We start from the raw sequence: 19,888 nt of genomic DNA on the forward strand, positions 1-19,888 counted from the left end.
AAAGGATGAATATGGAGACATCCAAACAAGGTAAGAAGGTGCCCACTCCTCCTACATCTAAATAATCCCATGAACTAATGCGATAGAACTCTAAGGAAAGATTCCAATGTAGGAGGTGACCTTCCCTTAAGAGTCCAAGAAGATCCCAAGCCCTACAAAAAAATTTGTGGAAAATATATGCTCAGGTTTATGAGTAAGAAGGTCCTAAGCCATTTGATTGTGAGGAGGGGGGAGATGGAATGTCTAGCTACTAAGAACTCTATGGTACTATGGCATCAATAAGGGGCAGGGGCAGGGAGAGGGAAGGGGGGGAGGGGAGATAAGAGGAAAATGAGGAATTGCTTGCTTACTCATGGTCTCATCATTGGAACTACCTACAAAACCTTGAACTCCTCAAGGGGACTAACCTACTCACTCATGACCTCTGTGATAACTGTGTCTATTGGCGTGTTGTTCTCATGAACACTTTTTTCCTTTTGAGGGGTTAACAGCATCCAAAACCAAAAGCATTGGGGCATGATCTGAAAGAGTCATCCTAGCCATGATCCTTGTCTGCCCTCCTATGTTAGGCAATCCAATCAATGACGTAGTACTGGTCTATACACTTGAGTAGTATTCTCCCACCCTCCTACCAAAAACGCCAAGAGATGTCTTGGATGCCCGGCCACTCACTGGAAGGCAGCCTCCCACTACACTTGTGGTGAATAGGGGGGTCTCCCAAGCAAACTGCTTCCTCTAGGTGATACCTCAAAGACAAGCCCACGGGCTTGTTGCTCCCTTGGCATCTCCAAATTGTTGAAGAAGGCAACTCTCATCTGCAAATTTGTACGTGCATTGACATTGAGGATTCCTACCTTGGAACCCTCCATGTCAAGGTGCATCCATAGAGCTCATCCTAGCACCAAAGAATTGTGCCCTATGAGGTCCATCATTCTGTATATTTCCTCTTATAGGACTTCTAAGGCAACTTGGGACATATCAAAGGCCTTATATCAAGCTTAGAGTGAGGAAAGGGTCTCATTTTTTAAGCGAGAGCTTGAAAATGCTCATTTGGAGGATGGCATTGCCATGCAAGATCACGTTACATATATTCAGGGTTTGCAAGAGCAGTTCCCAAATATAAATGAAGTACATCATCACAATTGTTCTTAACTCTATTACTAAGTCCTATCTAGATTTTCACACGAGCCTAAATTTGTCGATGAGGTGGAAGCTGGTTCCTCTCAGTTCTTAGGAGTTGATTGGGCTTTTGTCTCACAGTTAGAGCAAACACACAAAAATTTGGTGTAGTGTGGTGGTGATAAGGATTTTCTTGCTAAATATAAGCCTAAAGGGAATACTCATGCAAAGGAAAGTGGACTTCAGTTAAGGACTTCACCCAATGGCTAATTCAAGATAGCCCTCCAATAAAGAAAAAGAAGGTGCATATAAGCCTAAAAAGAAAGGTATATGTCACTATTTCAAGAAGTGAGGACATCATATCAATAAGTATAGGAAGAGGATTGCCAACGAGAATAAGAAAGAGTTAAGGAATGGCAATGGAGAGGTTTCTACATCACATGTTAAGAATGAAGATGGCTCCACAAATTATGTTGAAGATGTAGTGGAGGATGTTTTCTCTTCATATGTAGTTATGACCCTTCCAAGGACTTTTATGCTCTTAGCGTGATAGATAATCTTGATACTTGGTTCTTTGATAGTGGTGCTTTGAAACCTCACATTACTCTCTTAGCGAAAGGTGCTTATTCAATTACTTCACAAATGCAAAAGTATTTATTTACTTGAAGATGCACAGAATTGAAATTCAAAAGCACTTTTGATTAAGGGGCAAAGACGGGACCCCCCCCGTTGGGGAGCTTTATTACAATGAGATGCAAGATCCACGCGTTGAACTAAATCTTACCAACACCTTCCAAACAAAAGACCAATTGAGAAGGATTCAAACTAGTGTAAGTCCTATATACAAGACTTAGAGCATAAAGTCTATAAATAGAAGTTCCAACTTTCCACAGATTTACCTAATTACTCAAGGCTCCAAGGGAACTCCAATGCTCAAAGAAGATGCCTGCACATTCAACGCTTTTCCAGCCATTAGTAACAATGATGTACTCAAGTGAATTGCCTCTAGATGATCTTCAAAGCATGCAAGTGCTTGCAAGAGGTGAAGGTCAAGATGCTACAGGGAGTAGAATTTTCTCTAGATTTTTTGAAAGGGAGTAAAGAAATGAAGAGGGGCACCCTCTTTTTATATTATTTTTGCCCTCCTCACAGAAGGGGAAAGAATATCCCAAAAAAGAAAGGAGGATATGGGAAAATTCTTAATTCCTTTTATTAAAGAGTGGGATTTGAACCCAAGACCCCCTTCACAAAAGGGAGACTTACCATTGAGCCAGTAGATAAGAAGTGATGAAAATGTAATGATTCTTGCTTATATATTGAAATCTCAGAAACTGTAACTCTCTAACCGTAGGGAGTTTTCACATGCTGTAAAAAGCAAAAGTACTTCACTTCACGTGCTGTACTCATATCTCCTACTAGATCGCAGATTCTAAAATTTTTCAAGTTCAATTCACGGATGCACACCACACGAAGAGGGCGGATATTTATGTCACTTCTCGACGAGTTCAAGGATTTGGTGCCTGGTCCTCTATGCCTTACGGCTACCAATGGGCGAGATCTCTTTCTTGATCTTCATGTCGATCTGCAACAACTGATTATACAGTGCATTGCTCAAGGAGACGACGGGTGGGATGATACACCATGGATGATTCAAGGTGAAGAACTATTGATATGCTGGGAGAACTTTGATTTCAATTCTACTCATTGTACAGTGATCGAGCTACTTGCTGCTTTGGAGGTAATTAAAAGGGTGTCCTTCTTCGAAGGGTGGGATGCTCCCCAAGCTTGGGGGGAGATTTGGTGCATCTCCTTATTAATTCCTATGGATAAGCTCGTCTTGAATGGTTTATTCTCAATCTCACTACAAAGGTTTCTAAGCCTTGGCTATGGTTGGTAATGTTTCAACCAAGGAATCCACTTGTACCTAATCAACCCTTTATGCCTCATTTTGAGCTTCAAGTTGTAATTCTTTTTTGTCTAAAGATAAACTATTAACAAAGGATTGCTAGTTTATTTGGTGCTGAACGTTTGGCTTAAGTATTGAATTCTCCCCACACTCTCCTTCTACTTATCTTGGACTACCGAGAAACTTGGGATGTCTGGATTTTAGTCTTGGTGTGATGACATCTTGGATCCTTCAATTTGATGGAGCTTACAAACCTTCGACCAAGGCTACTGGCGTGGGTGTGAAGCTCACTTCACCGGGTGGTGGTGAGTATTGTTATAGCAAGTCTGCACCTGCAAGTACATGCAACCAAGCTGAGTACTCGGCACTCATTTTTGGGCTACAAAATGCACAAGAGCATCGCATCAAGCAACTTGAGGTGCAAGGAGATTCTCAACTAGTGTGTGAACAAGTTAGTGGAAGGTGGAAGGTGCGGAGCAAAGGCTTGGTTCCACGACATCAACAAGCATTGGAACTGTGCCAACAATTTGAAGAGGTAAAAATTCAGCATATCCCTCGAGCTCAAAATATAGTTGCTGATTTCTTGGCACGTGAAGCTTGTACTTCAATCACACATGACGCGAGTGGAAGCACCACCCCAACAAAGCTGCAAGCCATGAAGGAGGGTGATCATTTGTAAGGAATGCAAAGGTTGTGGTCATCATGAAACTAAGTGTTGGGCATATTTGATACGAGTTTACCGACTTCGAAAGATCATCAGCAAGGTCCTCAAGGACATTGCTCAAAAGAAGGATGCCAGACTACACACCCCTTGAAGAAATAGCATGGCGACTACAAGGACTAGAAGAAGCTGAAGGTGATGTGCAAGCTCTCCAACTGTTGACATTTGTCATGGCATTCTTGTTTGCCTTGATGAACAACCTCATGCAGCGCCGCGTCTCTAACCCTCGCTTGTAAAGATGGCTGTGATATCATGAGGGTTGGTCCCTTTAAGATTGTCTATGAGCTATTCTATGCTGAAAATTCTTCCTGTGTAGTATTTCACAATACACTTGTCACACCCTACCCTGCCTATGTGTGCTTTGTGGATGTATCTTCACCTGATTTTCAGTTCAAGCTACCTCTTTCCATTGTTTCCCATAGATAAGCCTCATTTCGTCTCTCTCTTTTCCATTTTCCAAGCATGGCTAACATTCCCGTGTTTTGTGGACGGGTTGAAGAAAATCCAAATGAGTATCTTGTGGCCTTCAAGCGCTGTTGTGCTTCTCTCAACTTTCTTACTGAAGACAGACGGCTATTGGTTCTTCCCACATTTCTAGAGGGTTTGGCTCAAGTGTGGTATGAGAAGCAGGCTGAAGACGTTTGCCAAAGCTAGCCAAGGTTGACAACAGGGATGATTGAGTATTTCGGCAAAGAAGAGGAGCCGGAGAATGTGTACCTGCAGGTGGCAAACTTGAAGCAGTCAGAAGGTGAGACGACGCGTCGATATGTGGATCGAGCGGCCTTGCTCCTGGACCGTTTAATTGCCACACAGGAGGACAATGCCATATTTCAAGCTGTAATGACTCAGCATGTGCTGGGCTACCTTGTAGCAAGAGCAAGTGACGAATTCCGCCTCAAGCTTAAATGGGAGAATCCAAAAACTATGGTGCTAGCAAATGAGATTGCTCAAAAGTTTGATAAAGTTCAGTTCCCACTTCAAAGAAGATGATTGTCCCTCTGTAACCCCCTCAATTCTTGCAACAACAACCTGGGGGGTCTAACTCAGGGGCATACCCCCACCCCTCATTAGGGATGTATCCACCACCTCCACCTCAAATGTATGCCCTCCCTTAGATGCTTACCCTCAACAAGGTGTATATTCTCACCCTCCGCCTCGAAGATTTCCCCAGCCTCACCCATGAGCCCCCCTCCTTTCTACTCCCTTGGCCCCTCCAGCTAAAGAGGCCCCTCCTGCAAAAGAACCCGGAGTCAATGACCTAGCCAAGGCCTGAATGATCTTCGGCTTGAGATGGTGGGCATCAGAAATCAAGCCAACCGCCCTCCAAGAGACCGAGCTAATGTTGTATGCTACGAGTGCCACCAGAAAGGTCATTATCGCACAGAACGTCCCAATATTCCAAGGGTGAATCTTCTAAGTGAATCTGGCACTGAGGATTCTGATGTAGAGATCCTTGACCTCAGGAAAAGAAGTCATATCACCTCAGACCCCTCTCCAAACTGTGGACCAGGCTGCCCTAGGAAGAAGGTGTCCTTCTCAGACCCCTCAGATGCTGAGATGGCAGACCCACCAATAGAGGAGACTAAAAGATCTCGTAGGAGTAAGTGGTCACCCTCGGATTTCCCCATCGGCTCGGGGCAAGAAGACTATTCGGTCGTTTAGGACCTTGCTCATCATTCTTTGAGCATCACGCTCCCTCAACTAATAGCATTAAGCCCTAAAGTGAGACGTGAGCTGCAGCAAGGGCTCTCAATAAGGAGGAACAAGAAAAAGGGAAAGGTAAGAGAGGTATCTTCTATCTCTGAAGAAATTGATCGGCACCCACATACAGTCGATGTCATCATAGATAATTGCCGTGTCAAAAATGTGTGTGTTGATGGGGGAGCTGCATGTAATATCATGGTACCCCAAATCATGAAGAAATTGAATTTGAAATTGTACAAGGCGTTCCTCCACTCGAATCAAGGTAGCAAATGGTCGACGACTCACCACCCTGGGAGTCATTGACGATTTTCCCATCACTGTCAATGGGTTGACCACCACCGTCAATTTCTATGTAGTGGACATTGAAGATACAGGTAGGAGTTACCCAACCATACTCAGAAGACCATGGTTGAGAAAGAGTGATGCAGTCAGCTATTGGAAGATAGGACGCATGTCTTTTGGTGCTTCTAAGGAGAAGATCCTGGTGCAACCAGGTGCCACGGAACCAGAAGAAGAAGAGGAGTAAGACAGTGATACTCTCTCATCCTCAGTGTCTGAATCAATGGAAGAATCAGATGGGGGGGAGGAGTTCTCAGAGGAGGAAGTTTACATGATGGGGGTGTCTCCGACCCCACCACCTGTTGGGACATCTCAAGGTGTATGCCTCAGGCACACCTTATGTTTCTATGTGTGAGTGCTAGAGGCACAGTTAGGTGCCCACAAGCACAGTTAGGTGGTGGAGAGCCACATAGGATGATTGAGAGAATCTAGGAGTAGATTGAGGAGATGATTGTGGAGCTCTGAAGTCATCAGTGATGTCAGTGAGCATGTATGAGGTGCCTACTTAAGGACCTCACTCTTCTTCATTCTACAAGCAAGTAATGCAAGTATTCTGAGTTTGTGTCCACTCTTTGCTTTCCTTTCAGTTTTCCAACATGGTATCAGAGCACTTTGATCCTCCTTGAGCCCATTTCTGCCACATCATCTTCTTCTTTTTCTTCATCATCTTCACCATTTCTCCTCTTTCTTCCCAAATCTTGCTAAAGCCTGTTCTCCCTCAGTTCTCCACCTTTCTCCAAGCCCTTCCTGCTGGAGATACCTCTCAAAGGGGCAAACCTTTGGCTGCAAGGAATTGAAGCATCTCCATCTCTGCTGGTCGCCATTTCACGCAGATCGTCGAATCTTTATTCTATGTTTTCTCTGTGCCTGCTCCTTCTTTCTCTAATTCCTTTTAGGGGAAGCTTCTCCATACCTTGATCTATCTTGTGCTGAAATCTGAGCAGCAATGGCTGCATATTCAAGGAGAAAACAGAGAAAAACCAGTCGACTTTAAAGAAGAGGGCTATGGCGACCTGACGCGGAATTGCGCCTCTCCTCCTCATTGGATCTTCTCTGGTATAAGAGCTTTCTTTTGCTTCAAAAAGCCCCTTTTCCTTTGCTTTGAAGAGTAAGCTACAAGCCCTCCAAGTTCAGCTCTTTAGTTTTGACAGTTTTGACAAGCTTTTGAAGATGATGCTACATAAAATGCTACTCTAGCATTTCTGGTTCTTTTGAAGCTCTCAATAACTTCAGTACAAGTGTGGCTTCAGTTTTGTTTTGAATTACTAGACCTGGTTTTGATTGGAAAGTATTCATTTTAGCCACTTCTATGAAGCATGTAAGAAGAAGCATCATTGTTTGAAATTTGGTCACAAGACTTTGCTACATTAAATGCTTATATTTTGAAGCATTTCAGTTGTTATTCTAAGCCCTGTAAGAGAGAAGACACTGCCCAATACCTGGGTTAGACCCTCTCATGGCTTGCTTATGCAAAATATGTGAAAAGCCTAAACATAAAGCAATGTCTTGTTATGCTACAGAGGATGAAAATGCCAACCTGACTTCCTTGTTGAAGATTGCCAAAACAATGGTTGCCAAAAAGGAAGCATTTACAAAGCCAGAGATCTACCCTCTCATGGCACTTTTATTTGACTCCAAGTACAAGAAAAAGATGAAGGTCAGATACCTAAGATATGCTTCTCTACACAATTATGGAGATGACAAGATAATTGTACTCTTGAAGGATATGATTTTCAGATCCACTTGTTCTATCATAGTACCATCTTATAAGGCACTAGACACTGCCTATGTGGTAAGACCTTGCCTTAACATGGATATTCTGCCTCCACAAGATGAGGCATCCTTTGAAGATTATGCATTTTAAAACATCTCTATGTATGCTCCAGATCTCTCTTTTTATGTCAAGGTACTCAGCCTAGATAGTCCTCCAAAATGAATGAAAATAAACTGTTGTGTTTTGTGTGTTTTGTAAACACCTCTGGTCACCTTATGATGTAGGCCATGTGTATGTTTGGTTCCATGGTACCTCCTGTAGACATTGTGTGCATGTACATGCAGGGGAGATAACCATTGGAAGGTCTTTCTGTATCCCTTTTTGTTTACCTTACACCCAAGGAAACCCTTGCTAGCATGAGAACCTAGCCATAGATTTATCCTTGACCACCATGAGATGGCATGAGAAACTATGAGACTAGATGTATCCTTGACATAGCCTGAGGCATTTCCTTGAGGGGGGGTTTGTTGGGACATCTCAAGGTGTATGCCTCAGGCACACCTTATGTTTCTATGTGTGAGTGCTAGAGGCACAGTTAGGTGCCCACAAGCACAGTTAGGTGGTGAAGAGACACATAGGATGATTGAGAGAATCTAGGAGCAGATTGAGGAGATGATTGTGGAGCTCTGAAGTCATCAGTGATGTCAGTGAGCATGTATGAGGTGCCTACTTAAGGACCTCACTCTTCTTCATTCTACAAGCAAGTAATGCAAGTATTCTGAGTTTGTGTCCACTCTTTGCTTTCCTTTCAGTTTTCCAACACCACCTGCAGAAAAGGTAACAGCTAGTCCTCAACAACTTGAATCTATGCTTTCCCCAGACCTCACTCCAAGTGAGAAAGACGAGTTCCTAGAAATGTTCAAAGATTTCCCTGACCTCTTTGCAACTAGCTACCACCACCTTCGCCATCATGTGACTGCCATAGAGCACAAGATAGAGCTGAAGCCTCTGATGTGAAGCCTATGGCTCAGGAGTATCGGAGATTAGGGCCCCTACAGACCGATGCTTTGCACTCGGAGTTGCAAAAGCTTGTAGAAGCTGGGTTTATTGTTCCGGTTCACAATACTGAATGGGTTTCACCAGTGGTAGTCACCCCAAAGAAAAACAACAAGTGGCGGGTCTGCATCGACTATAAGAAACTCAATTCAGCCACCAAGAGGGACCATCATCCTCTTCCCTTTCAAGACCTCATTCTTGAGAAGGTAAGTGGTCATGAGATGTATACTTTCTGTGATGGTTACTTTGGGTTTTATCAAATCAGAATTGTCGAAGAAGATGTGTTAAAACCACATTTGCCACACCCTAGGGAACATTTGCATTCAAAGTAATGCCATTTGGCCTCACCAATGCTCCTGCTACCTTTCAAAGATTTATGCAGATGGTGTTTGCTCCTTATTTGGGGGATTTCTTGGAGGTGTTTTTAGATGATTTTTGTATATTCTCGTCACGTAAGGAGCACATCATGAAGGTTAGGTTGGCCTTCCAAAGGGTCAATGATGCGAATGGCAGTCTCAACCCGGAGAAATGCACCATTGCCATTGGAGCCACTCAAGGGAGGTTACTGGGACATATTGTCTCATCTGAGGGTGTCAAGCCTGACCCTGAGAAGGTAGAAGCCATCCTCAAGCTCTCCTCGCCAACAACCAAATGTTAGGTACACTCATTTGTTAATCTAGCAGGATACTATCGCCGCTTCATTGTTCAATATGCTACTTTGACACGACCCATGACTATGCTATTAAAAGATGGGGTTGATTTCTCTTAGGATGAGGATTGTGATCATGGGTTTGCACAAATCAAGAATGCTCTGGCTTCAGAATCCATTCTACGCAATCCAGATTAGTCAAAGACTTTCTATATCAATTGGTGAGCACACTCTAGCAAGTATTCTTCTCTAACAAGGGGAGGATTGGTTCATGTATCTCATTCGATTTGCTTCTCGACAATTGCTTGACACCGAACGATGATACTCAGAGGCTGGCAAGCATGCCTTGTCTTTGATTTTTTGCATTGAGAAATTTAAGCATTATGTGGCTGGAAAGTCCTTCATTATAATCTCTAGCAATGGTCTTGCAAAGCAGGTTCTTCAATCACCAAATCCCATGGGCCGGTTGGCCAAATGGTTGGCAGTTCTACAAGAATATGATTTTTCTTTCAAAATTGTAAAAGGGGGTTGTTCCAACTTGAAGAATGCTTTGATTGATTTAGAGGAGTGCCTCGATGTAACCCTTGTAGTAGCCATGGAAGTGGGGGATCCATGGTATGGCGGTATCTATAGGTTTCTGACTGCTTTCTCCTTTCCTCCCGAAAGTACTAGCTATGAGAGAAAGAAGATCCGCAGAGATAGTAGGCGCTACACCCTCTTTGATGGGGTGTTGTACTGTCAAGGCATGGATGGGATACTAAGACAGGCCATTGATGCAGATGAATTACCTAAGGTATTGAAGCATTATCATGATGGATTTTGTGGAGACCACTATGCCAGTGACTATACAGCTAAGAAGATTTTACATGCTGGATACTATTGGCCAACCTTGTTCAAGGATGTCACTTTGTATTGCAAAACCTATGAACCATGCCAATTCTTTGGTGGAAGGATTTGCACCCTGGGCAACATCACCCAATGATGTCCATCCATCCGTTTTAGAAGTGGGGAATAGATTTTGTTGGGCCCTTGCCCATGACTGCCCGCAAAAAGAAGTATCTTTTGGTAGCCACTCAGTATGTCACTAAGTGGGCTGAAGCTATCACCCTCCCCGCTACAAATGGTAAGGCAGTTTCAAATTTCATATTTGAATGTATCTGCACAAGGTTTGGGACACCCATGGAAATAGTCTCCGACAATGCGAGTCCATTCTTAAATGAAGCAATGGAGTTACTCATGGATCGCATGGGTATTGATCATCGCACTTCTAGCATCTATTATCCAGCATCCATGGGTCAAACGGAGTGGACCAATGGCCTCCTTTGTAAAACCATGGGAAAAATGGCCACAAGGAACAGGAGCCAGTGGGATCAGAAGGTCACAGAAGCTATATGGGCTTACAACATCACTCATAAAACATCTACAGGTCACACTCCTTTTGAGTTGGTATATGGTACTGAGGCAAGTTAAATAATGGGGAAAGTAGGATGAGGTGGCAAGATTCCTTGTGCCAACCCTCCACTTGTCCTCCTAGATGTTTGAACGTATTATAAAATTGGGAAGAGACCAAGGGAGTATCATAGACTTGGGATATGGGGGTTGATATATGTGGAAAAATGTGGCCAAGCGTTATTGCACACAATTGAGAGTGCGTAACCGCCTAGCCCACATGGGAGACTCTTCCACACACACCATGCATGTGGGAGGATGCATTTATTGGGAGAGACCCTCTCTCTTGGCTGTAAAAGGAGGGGGCTATTCCTTGATGAGACACACTCATTCTTGTAAAGCCACCTAGCTAGTACTTTGATTTCTCCCTTCCCTTCCTTTCAAAATAAAGCATGGTCCTCTTCCCTTGATGTCTCCATCTTTACATTCCTCCCCCCATCATGTACATGCTTCTCTTCCCCCTCTCCCTTTCCCCTTGTGTCATAGTCTCCCTCTTCATTCCCTCCCCTTCTAATTCCTTTTCCCCTCCCATGATAACGAATCGCCCTCACGTTCTCCTTTCCTCTATGGCCCTCAAGCGTCACCATGCTTAGCCTCTGGTCCTGATTTCTTTTCCGGCTAATAAGACACACACTGAGAAGAGAGAATTTATTGAAGTCTTTGCAAGACCAAACGGTCTATGAGACTAAAGAAAACCTAGTACATCAATCTAAGATGAGGATGGCCTCTATAAGGACCATAGCGCGTGATACACGACAACATGGAAATACAAGAGAAACCAAATATCTAAGACAAGTAATTTGTCTAGTACAAAAATGATAGTGAGATAACTCTTGAGGCCATGTAGTCTATCAATGGGGCAAGAGGAAGCCGAGGAGAGAAGACTGATGAGAGTTAATCTTGCTACATCGCTGGGATCTTCTAGCTATAGCATGGTCGTGAGCAATTATAATAGTCACACTTGTCGGATGTTTCTAAGAGGGCTAGATCATAAATGGGAGATATCGGAATTGCACTTGAGACTATAGATCAACATGTCAATGTGTTCGGTGGGACTCATGCTTTGCAATGTGTCCTTTGTGGTGGCAACCAATAGTGTGGTCATCCATGTGCTTGAGAAAAGAGCTGGTGATATGGCTCTGGATAATGTCTGCCAAAGGCTCCTGGGCTCGCTAATGTGATAAGAGGAAATGCTCATGGTGATGTGTCATCTCATGAATGAAAGCGGCTAGGCTAGAATATCCAAGGGCATGAGAGGGAACCAAAGCCATCACGGAAGAGGAAATGGTATCTCTTGCATATGGCATAGTATATCAGACATCTAAAAGCAATATACTCATATGTCTTGATCTCTTCTTGGTCACATAAGGTGTAGATGTGCCCTTCCTATGGAACACCCTTGACTTTTCCACTCTTGATCCAAAGACTATGTGAGGATATATGGAAATTGGTTAGAACAATCTTGAGGGAGTAGGGTAAATGGGTCTATGTGTAACTAGGTTGCACAATGAAACCCTACTTTGAGATCTGTAAGCCATGGTCTTTGTAAACATTGAGCTTCACTTGAAGCTCTTGAGGTCCTAAGAATGTGCAACTGAATTAGATCCTCCCGAATGACTCAGTTAGCCTCCTGGGCTGAAGTAGAATGATCATCAAGGCTATGTTGAAAGGAATGTGACATGTCAATGTGAAGACCATGGGTTAAATAATGTGTCAAGATGTCGTTGTAGTCACTTAGTAGAGGATGAGATGAGAACCACATCATTAACATAGAGGAGAATCTGGATAAGAGAAATGGCCAAAGAGTCCCCCTATCCCTTCAAGAGTCCTGATGATTGTCTCAAGCTCATCAATGTACAAGCCAAACAAGGTGGGTAAGAGAGAGATATATCAATGCCTGCAGGAGGCCTCATGGGCCTATGGAGAGAGATTTGGTTTGACTCCTTTTTAATGTCATAGGAACAATCCTAAGGAGTCATTAATGACTCATCCGATGTGATCCAACGGATTGAACCCACAAACCTAAGCCAGAGCCTTAACCACCAAGACCCATGTAGGTTTTACATAACTTGATGGAGAAGGATAGCTTATATAGTTTTCAGTTAGATTTTACCATAGGAACAATCCCAAGAAGTCATTAATGAAGAGTGTGGGCAAAAAGTGAGTTTTTTTTTCCTGCCACCTAATTGCTAGTCCACTTAGCTCTCTCTCTCTCTCTCTCTCTCTCACGTGTATATCCATGTTACTTGGTTTCAAACAAAAAAGTAGTCTTTTGAATCCACGTACAACAAAATTTACATTCATGTTTAAAAACTTTCAGTATATTTTGTTTATTTCTTCCATGTGCGGCACGTGGATCTAAGACGGTCCTAGATAAAAGTAATTGAATGTATACATTAATCACTATGAGTGATCAAAACCCCTTCTTCTACTAAAAATTTGGGATGGTCCTAGATAAAAACAATTAAATGTAGACATTAATCAGTATGATTGATCAAAATACCTTCTCCTAGTGAAAACCCACTCCCAAAAATTTAACTTTTACATACTTCACTTTTTGAAAAAACTCACGGTGCAAAAATAAACTTCCTTTTTAAGAGCAAAAATAGCTATAAAAGAGTCCTATAATTTTTGTTTGTACAACTTTATATTAAAGAGGAAGTGATATAAAAAAGGCGATGGAAAAGTGTTTTTTTTAATAATATTCAAAAAATTTTATGGCAAAAAATGGCGCCAAGAAGGGGGGGGCCGGCACACCACTTCCTTGCACCATTTTTGGGAAAAAAAACAAAATATGGTAATTTTTGGTATCAAAACGATCGAGATACATCAAATGAGCTCATTTCTATTGATAGCTTTATGAAATTCCATCTCTAGTTTTCCTTAAGATGCCCTGTGCATCATTTTTAAGAGCAAAAACAAGTATGTAAGGACCCTAGAAAAGCTTAATAACAAAAAGCCATACGACTATCTTGTAGAGAAAGAGAGAGAGAGTACAATGTATGATCCATTACATATGACATGAATGAAATAGTGTTGATCAAGATGATAGATGCCTAGATCAAAGTGCTCTTTTGGATACCTATTTAGAGCAGGAACTAATGATATTCAAGATAAAATGATATAAAAAAGGGAAGGGGAAAAGGATTTAAAAACTAGGGAAGGGGAAAAGGGTTAAAAAACTAAGTATCACTTCTCTTGACCAATCATACTAATTAATGTATGCATTCAATTATTTTTATCTAAGATTTTCCCATATTTTAAAGCCCCTTCCATGTGCCGCACATGGAAGTATAAATAGAATATACTACAAGTTTTGAAATGTGAATGTAACGTTTATTGTACGTGGATTCAAAAGACCACTTTTGTGTTTTAAACCAAGTAGCATGGATATGTATGCAGTACTTGCAAGTAGAGAGAGAGAGAGAGAGAGAGAGAGAGAGAGAGAGAGAGAGAGAGAGAGAGAGAGAGAGGAATAGCAATTAGGTGGTTGCAAAAAAAAACTCGCCTAAACGCTGGCTCCTTGCCCATCCCCATTAATGCCTCATTTGATGCGATGTAGAAGATCGAACCCACACCCCCAAAAGCGTAAGTCAAAGCATTAACACTTGTCTTGTAATTGAGCCACAAAAGTGGCTTTGAGTGGCTTGTGGAGTGTCTTCGGCATTTTCATAAATTTCATTACTAGATGCTGATGTTGTTAAAACTCCATTAAAATTCACAAGATTGAAGTAGACACACCAAAGAAGCTGCACTTAAAGTTTCAAGCCAAAATGTTATTCCATTTGAAAATGGCGAATCTTACAATTCAAGCTAAAATAGAAAGTATGTGGGAAGAACGTTTAGAGAATGTTTGGATTTTGAGGAGGGGAACTTTTACCTTGAAACTAAAAGTTCACATGAAGGGTGGTCCAATCAGCTTAGAGGACAATCTGGAGCGAATCTCACGCATTGGGGGACATGTTTGGGAGGGAGTGGCATTAGAGTGCATTCCCTCGCTGTACATTAGGGTGTTTACACACTATAGACACCCAACATGCAATAAATGCATTTGGACCGTGGGCGGGATGTACGGGCAATCTTGCTCGTCCATGAGCCTTGGGTGTGCCCAAGGGCAGGCTAATCCAACGGGGGGACAAAAAATGCTTCTTGTTCCCATGCAAGGCTTTTTGACTAGCCTTTGTTTTAGCCATGACCAGTTTGTGACAATCGATGGATGCTAAAGACAACTCTGCAAGAACTCAAAACCATAAACTCACTCGTAGAAAATACAAGAGATGCTACTTTTCAGCCCAACGACTACTTCTTTCATCCCGCCAACCTGAAAAGTAGACGCTGCTACTCTCATAGTGATCAAGATGGAGTTTTCAAACATTAGCACTTTTTAGACAACGTTTGCGAAAACCTTGGCAGTGCAAGATTTTAAGGGCCCAGATTTGCTAAAGATAGTCATCGACCTTCTTTAGCCAAGAGATTCATGGCACCACCATCTAGGGTTTGTACCCTACCCATCGATATTTTGTTTAATAGAAAAGTATGTATTTGTTGTGCCTCTATTTCGCTGCATTTTTGTTCCTTTTGCGTCATTTATATATATATTCACACTTTTTTTTTTTTGTAAAACCACAGCTTAAATTATCAAAGACTATGTAATACAGAAGGTGACCTCCGTGATGGAGTCAACCTTTGAAAGTCAAAGGTTGATTGTATTCAACAGGGAGATCTGGATACTTTGGTCTTGGATGTTTTTTTCCGCTGCTTTTATATATATATACACACACACATGATCTTGTACGGAGCTGCAACATTGTTTTATATTGAAGTGATTGCTTGTAGGGGCCCTTACTTGTGATTTCAGCAATGATTTGTTGCCTTGTTTTGGATTAGAGAACATCGTCATCCCAACTTTTGTAAGGAACCTGCGACATCCGAACTTTTGTAAGGAACCGTGTGTGCTCACGCAATCAGATGCGTTGTCAAACTTTTTTTTGCAGCTGAAGAACGATGTGTCTGGTGCTTGCGACTATTGTTTTGCGTAGCCTTTGGGAGGTTGGATATTTGTACTGGCCACACATACCTTTCTTCTGTTTGGAATTTTTACCAAGCATTGCTCTGAATTAATCAAGAATGGTGTATTTTTGTTGTATATTTGTTGCTGGATGGGTGCTAGATGCTCACAGTGTGGTTGCAGGTTGGACGTGCCTTATCTTGCGAACTCCACCAGAAATCTTGTTGTAGTTCTCTATCTGTTCAAAAACGTGGAGGTATTTCCTTGCTTCTTCTTCTACGATTCTTAGATGATTGGTTTTTGACTCCATTGACAATATGTACAGGCCGTTTATCTACAAAGCAGCAAGATCATTCTATTGTATCTGTAAACTTTCCAAATAACATGATTCAGTTCATGGGATCTTCATGGTGCCGAAAGTAAAACCTTGCTTTAGTTTGGGGCTTTTAGAACTAGTATGCTTGATAGAGCTTGACAGCTTGATATTCAAATGCTCAAGTAATTGAATGGCTATGTTATTACGGGTCCTTCCTGTTTGTTAGCACTTGTATTTTCATGGATATCATTGCAAAGTTGGCCTGTATCTAAAAAGTACCGTTATACAGAAGATTGATCAAACTCTACAGCTGGCTATCCCTCTGAAATGCCCAATAGAAGATTACAAGAGGAGTGCCCTTGCAAGGGAATTGTTCACTTCCTCAAGTGTCGTAGTTACACGTATGATACCAGATAGAAATAAGAACACTGTGAAGCTTGAGAGAATAAGCCACCCCCTCTCACCGCCGAAAGGTGGAGGAAAGTGCAAAGGGAAAGAACAAATTTGTCGTAGCAGTACTGATAATCCAGAGAGTTCGGAGCTGAACAGTGAGCCAGTGTGTGTCCGATCTTGGACCTCGGGAGAGAGGAGTCTATAGGTGAAGTATCATGACCCCCTCTGTCGAAGGAATGGGGAGTGTCAAGCCAGAAACCTATAAAAGGAGGGAGGGATGGTAGTAGAAGATGGAGGTAAGAAAGGGAGGGAGGGATGGCAGTAGAAGATGGAGTTCTGAAAGGGAGGGAGGGATGGGAGTAGAAGATGGAGTTCTCTCCCTTAGTGCGCAGCGGAATGAAGAGGAAACTGATATGTTCATAGGAGTGATGCTCCCTGTACCTATGGCCTCCATGAAGAAGCAGGATCTTTAGATCACCTGAGATCTGGGGTCTTTAGATCACCATGGCTCTGATACCATATTGAGAAAGCATAGGGAAACCATAGGGTTTGCAGTGGAGCGATCAGAAAATAGACAATACTCAAATACAACTGAAGAACGGAACTCAGAAAACATAGTGCCTGTCGGTAATATGAAAAATTGAATACAAGAACCTCAAGCCGTCGTGTCTGAAGGACCGTGGCTGAGATGAATCAGAAAGATGATTCCATGTAGAGAAGATAGCAGTAGAGGGAGCGTAACGCAGTCCTCCGTGTAGCTCAATGATGACGAGGATGATGGGAGCTGGAGCTGCCCTAGGAAATGGCTGAAACCAGCATGCTCTGAGGAAGGAACCTTCAGGCTATCTGGAATAGCAATATGATGAAGAAAAGGAGCTGATCTGGGGCAGAAGGAGCTGATCTGTAGCAGAGGAGCAGAAGGGGACAGATCTGGAGTAGGATGGGACAGATCTGGAGCAGAAGGAGCTGAGCTGAAGTAGAGGAGCAGAAGGGGACAGATCTGGAGTAGGATGGGACAGATCTGGAGCAGAAGGAGCTGAGCTGAAGTAGAGGAGCAGAAGGGGACAGATCTGGAGTAGGATGGGACAGATCTGGAGCAGAAGGAGCTGAGCTGAAGTAGAGGAGCAGATCTGAGTAGAGGAGCAGAAGTTGGGACAGATCTGGAGGAGAGGATGGAGCAGTCAGGAGACAGGAAGGAGAGGCAGCAGAGGAGGCAGAAATGGAGAGAAGAGGTAGATGGAGCAGGCGGGCCTGCAGCAAAAGATGGAGGAGATGAGGAGCAGCTGCAGGTCCTGTCCTGTCAGAAGGAGTGTGGGAGCTTATGCTTTTATAGGCCAGACCTAGCTGGTCGGCCAGCTGGTCGGTGGGCCTGCCAGCTGGTCGGCCAGCTGGTCGGTTGGGCCTGCCAGCTGGTCGGTGGGCCTGCCAGCTGGTCGGCCAACTGGTCGGCCAGATCTGGTCAGCCAGAGCAGCTGGACTTTCTGGCCATTTGTTTGGCTGAGAGAGCTGGCCTTTTGGCTGGCCTGTGAGCTATTTGATTGCCCCGTAAATTGGGGATTGCTCAGTTGCTGAATAACATGTTCTACCGCCTTTACCTGTTGAATCAATGCCTCTATGGCCTGCATATGGAGGTGCATGACTCTCGGTCAAAACCTTTTGTCTCAACTATCGTGTAACACATAACCTGCCACGCATCATAAGAAAACCTTGTTTCAAGGTATAGTGCTCATGCTTGTGTCCCTCAATGAGCTGATCATAAATCCTTGCAAAAGCATCATCAGTGGCATACTGATCCTTCACAGCATCCAACTCACTATGATAAGCAATAGAGACAGCATTTACCTGTGGCTTCTTAGACATAGCCTCTGTCTGAGGCTTCCTGGATAAAGCATCAGCCACTACATTTTTCTTTCCTGGCAAGCCACTGTCTGAAAGTGGAACATAGAATAAAAATTTGCCCATCTCTGAGTGAGAAAATACCTGAGAGATTGATGATCTGTCTGCACATAGAAATGAGCACCAAGCAAATAGTGTTTCCACACTGTCAAGGCATGAATCACTGATAAGAGCTCTTGCTCATGCACATTCATAGAAATTTCAGCGTTCTGGATCAATCTGCTCTCATAGGCAACAACCTTGCCATCTTGCATCAAGACAGCACCAATGTTGTGGCCACTGGCATCACACTGGAGCACAAAAGGCTTCCTCAAATTTGGAAGAATTATTACCAGATTAGAACACAACCGTTTCTTCAATTCTGCGAAGGCTGCAATTTCTTTTGGTCCCCACTGAAAAGGTACTAACTTTTTCTGTAAGACATGCAAAGGCGAAGCAATCTCTGCAAAGTTACGGATAAACCGTCTGTAATATGAGCAAAGACCCAAGAAGCTTCGTACTTCATGCAAATTCTTCAGGTGTGGCCAGCTTTTGATGGCTTTCAACTTAGCCGGATCCATTCGCACACCATCTTTAGAAATGATGTGACCGAGGAAATGAATTTCCTCCATGAAGAACTCTCTTTTTTCCGTTAACCATCAGCTTGTGTTTTTTCAGCTCGGCAAATACAATGGCCAAATGAGCTTCATGCTCCCTCCTATTCTTTGAATGCACAATGATGTCATCAAAGAATGTTCCAACAAACTTGCGATGCTCCCTAAAAATCCTGTCCATCATCCGATTGAATGTGGTAGGAGCATTAGTCAGACCAAACGACATAACCAAAAATTCATACAATCCAAAAGTGGTTCTGAACGCCGTCTTATGTACATCCTCTGTCCGTATTCGTATCTGATGGTACCCACTCTTCAAGTCAATGTGACTGAAGATGGTCGATCCCTCAAGACGGTCTAGTATGTCATCAATCCATGGAATCGGGAATCGATTCGTAATGGTTATTTTATTCAAAGCTCTGTAATCGATGCACATACGCCATGATCCCCGGTGAGCAATAGGGTGAAGAACTGGGCTGAATGAGTCCTTTCTCAAATAATTCTTTTACGTGGGTCATGATTTCCTCCTGTTGTGCTAAACTAACACGGTATGGAGGCCTATTTGGAGGGGAACTGCCTGGGATGATGTCTATGGCATGATCCTCAGGCCGTTCAAGCGGTAATGTGTCTGGCAAAGACTCAGAAAAACAGTCCCTAAACTGAAATAAAATTCAGACTGCTCTTTTTCAAGTGCGGTGAGTGTACTACTCTCAGCATCATGCATTTTGTCCTTAACAAAAATCAAGTACGCTGAAATACGATTTTTCATTATTGAACGAATAGCCGAAGCTGATACAACAGGAATAGACTCAGCTTTGGATGAGACTTTCAGCGTCTTGGTTTTACCCCTATGGGTAATAGTAATGGTTTTAGCAAAAGTGTCTATCACCGCTTTGTGGTCATAATGCCACGGTATTCCCAAAAGAACATCACAATTAGGTAGAGGCATGATATAAAACTCTTCAGTGTCCACAAAATCTTGAATGTGAATTCGCAGCTTGCCAATAATTGGAGTGACCGGTGTG

General features: G+C 43.0%; 1 long non-coding RNA gene across 3 annotated transcripts; it reads left to right on the plus strand.

Annotated features, from left to right (window-relative positions):
• Window positions 1–14,846: 14,846 nt before the first annotated feature.
• On the plus strand, window positions 14,847–16,151 carry LOC147901435 (uncharacterized). 3 transcript variants are annotated; one of them, XR_015541224.1, is made up of 4 exons: window positions 14,847–15,152; window positions 15,545–15,717; window positions 15,849–15,921; window positions 15,991–16,151. It is a non-coding gene; the product is annotated as an uncharacterized LOC147901435 (long non-coding RNA). The 3 variants fall into 3 exon arrangements; XR_015541223.1 differs by having other exon boundaries at window positions 15,545–15,706; XR_015541222.1 differs by lacking the exon at window positions 14,847–15,152 and adding an exon at window positions 15,358–15,489 and having other exon boundaries at window positions 15,652–15,706.
• Window positions 16,152–19,888: the final 3,737 nt, after the last annotated feature.

This window comes from Dipteris shenzhenensis, chromosome 6 (genome assembly GCF_047967505.1).
Source record: "Dipteris shenzhenensis isolate YYH24624 ecotype China chromosome 6, Dip_SZ_1.0, whole genome shotgun sequence".
Taxonomy (NCBI): Eukaryota; Viridiplantae; Streptophyta; class Polypodiopsida; order Gleicheniales; family Dipteridaceae; genus Dipteris; species Dipteris shenzhenensis.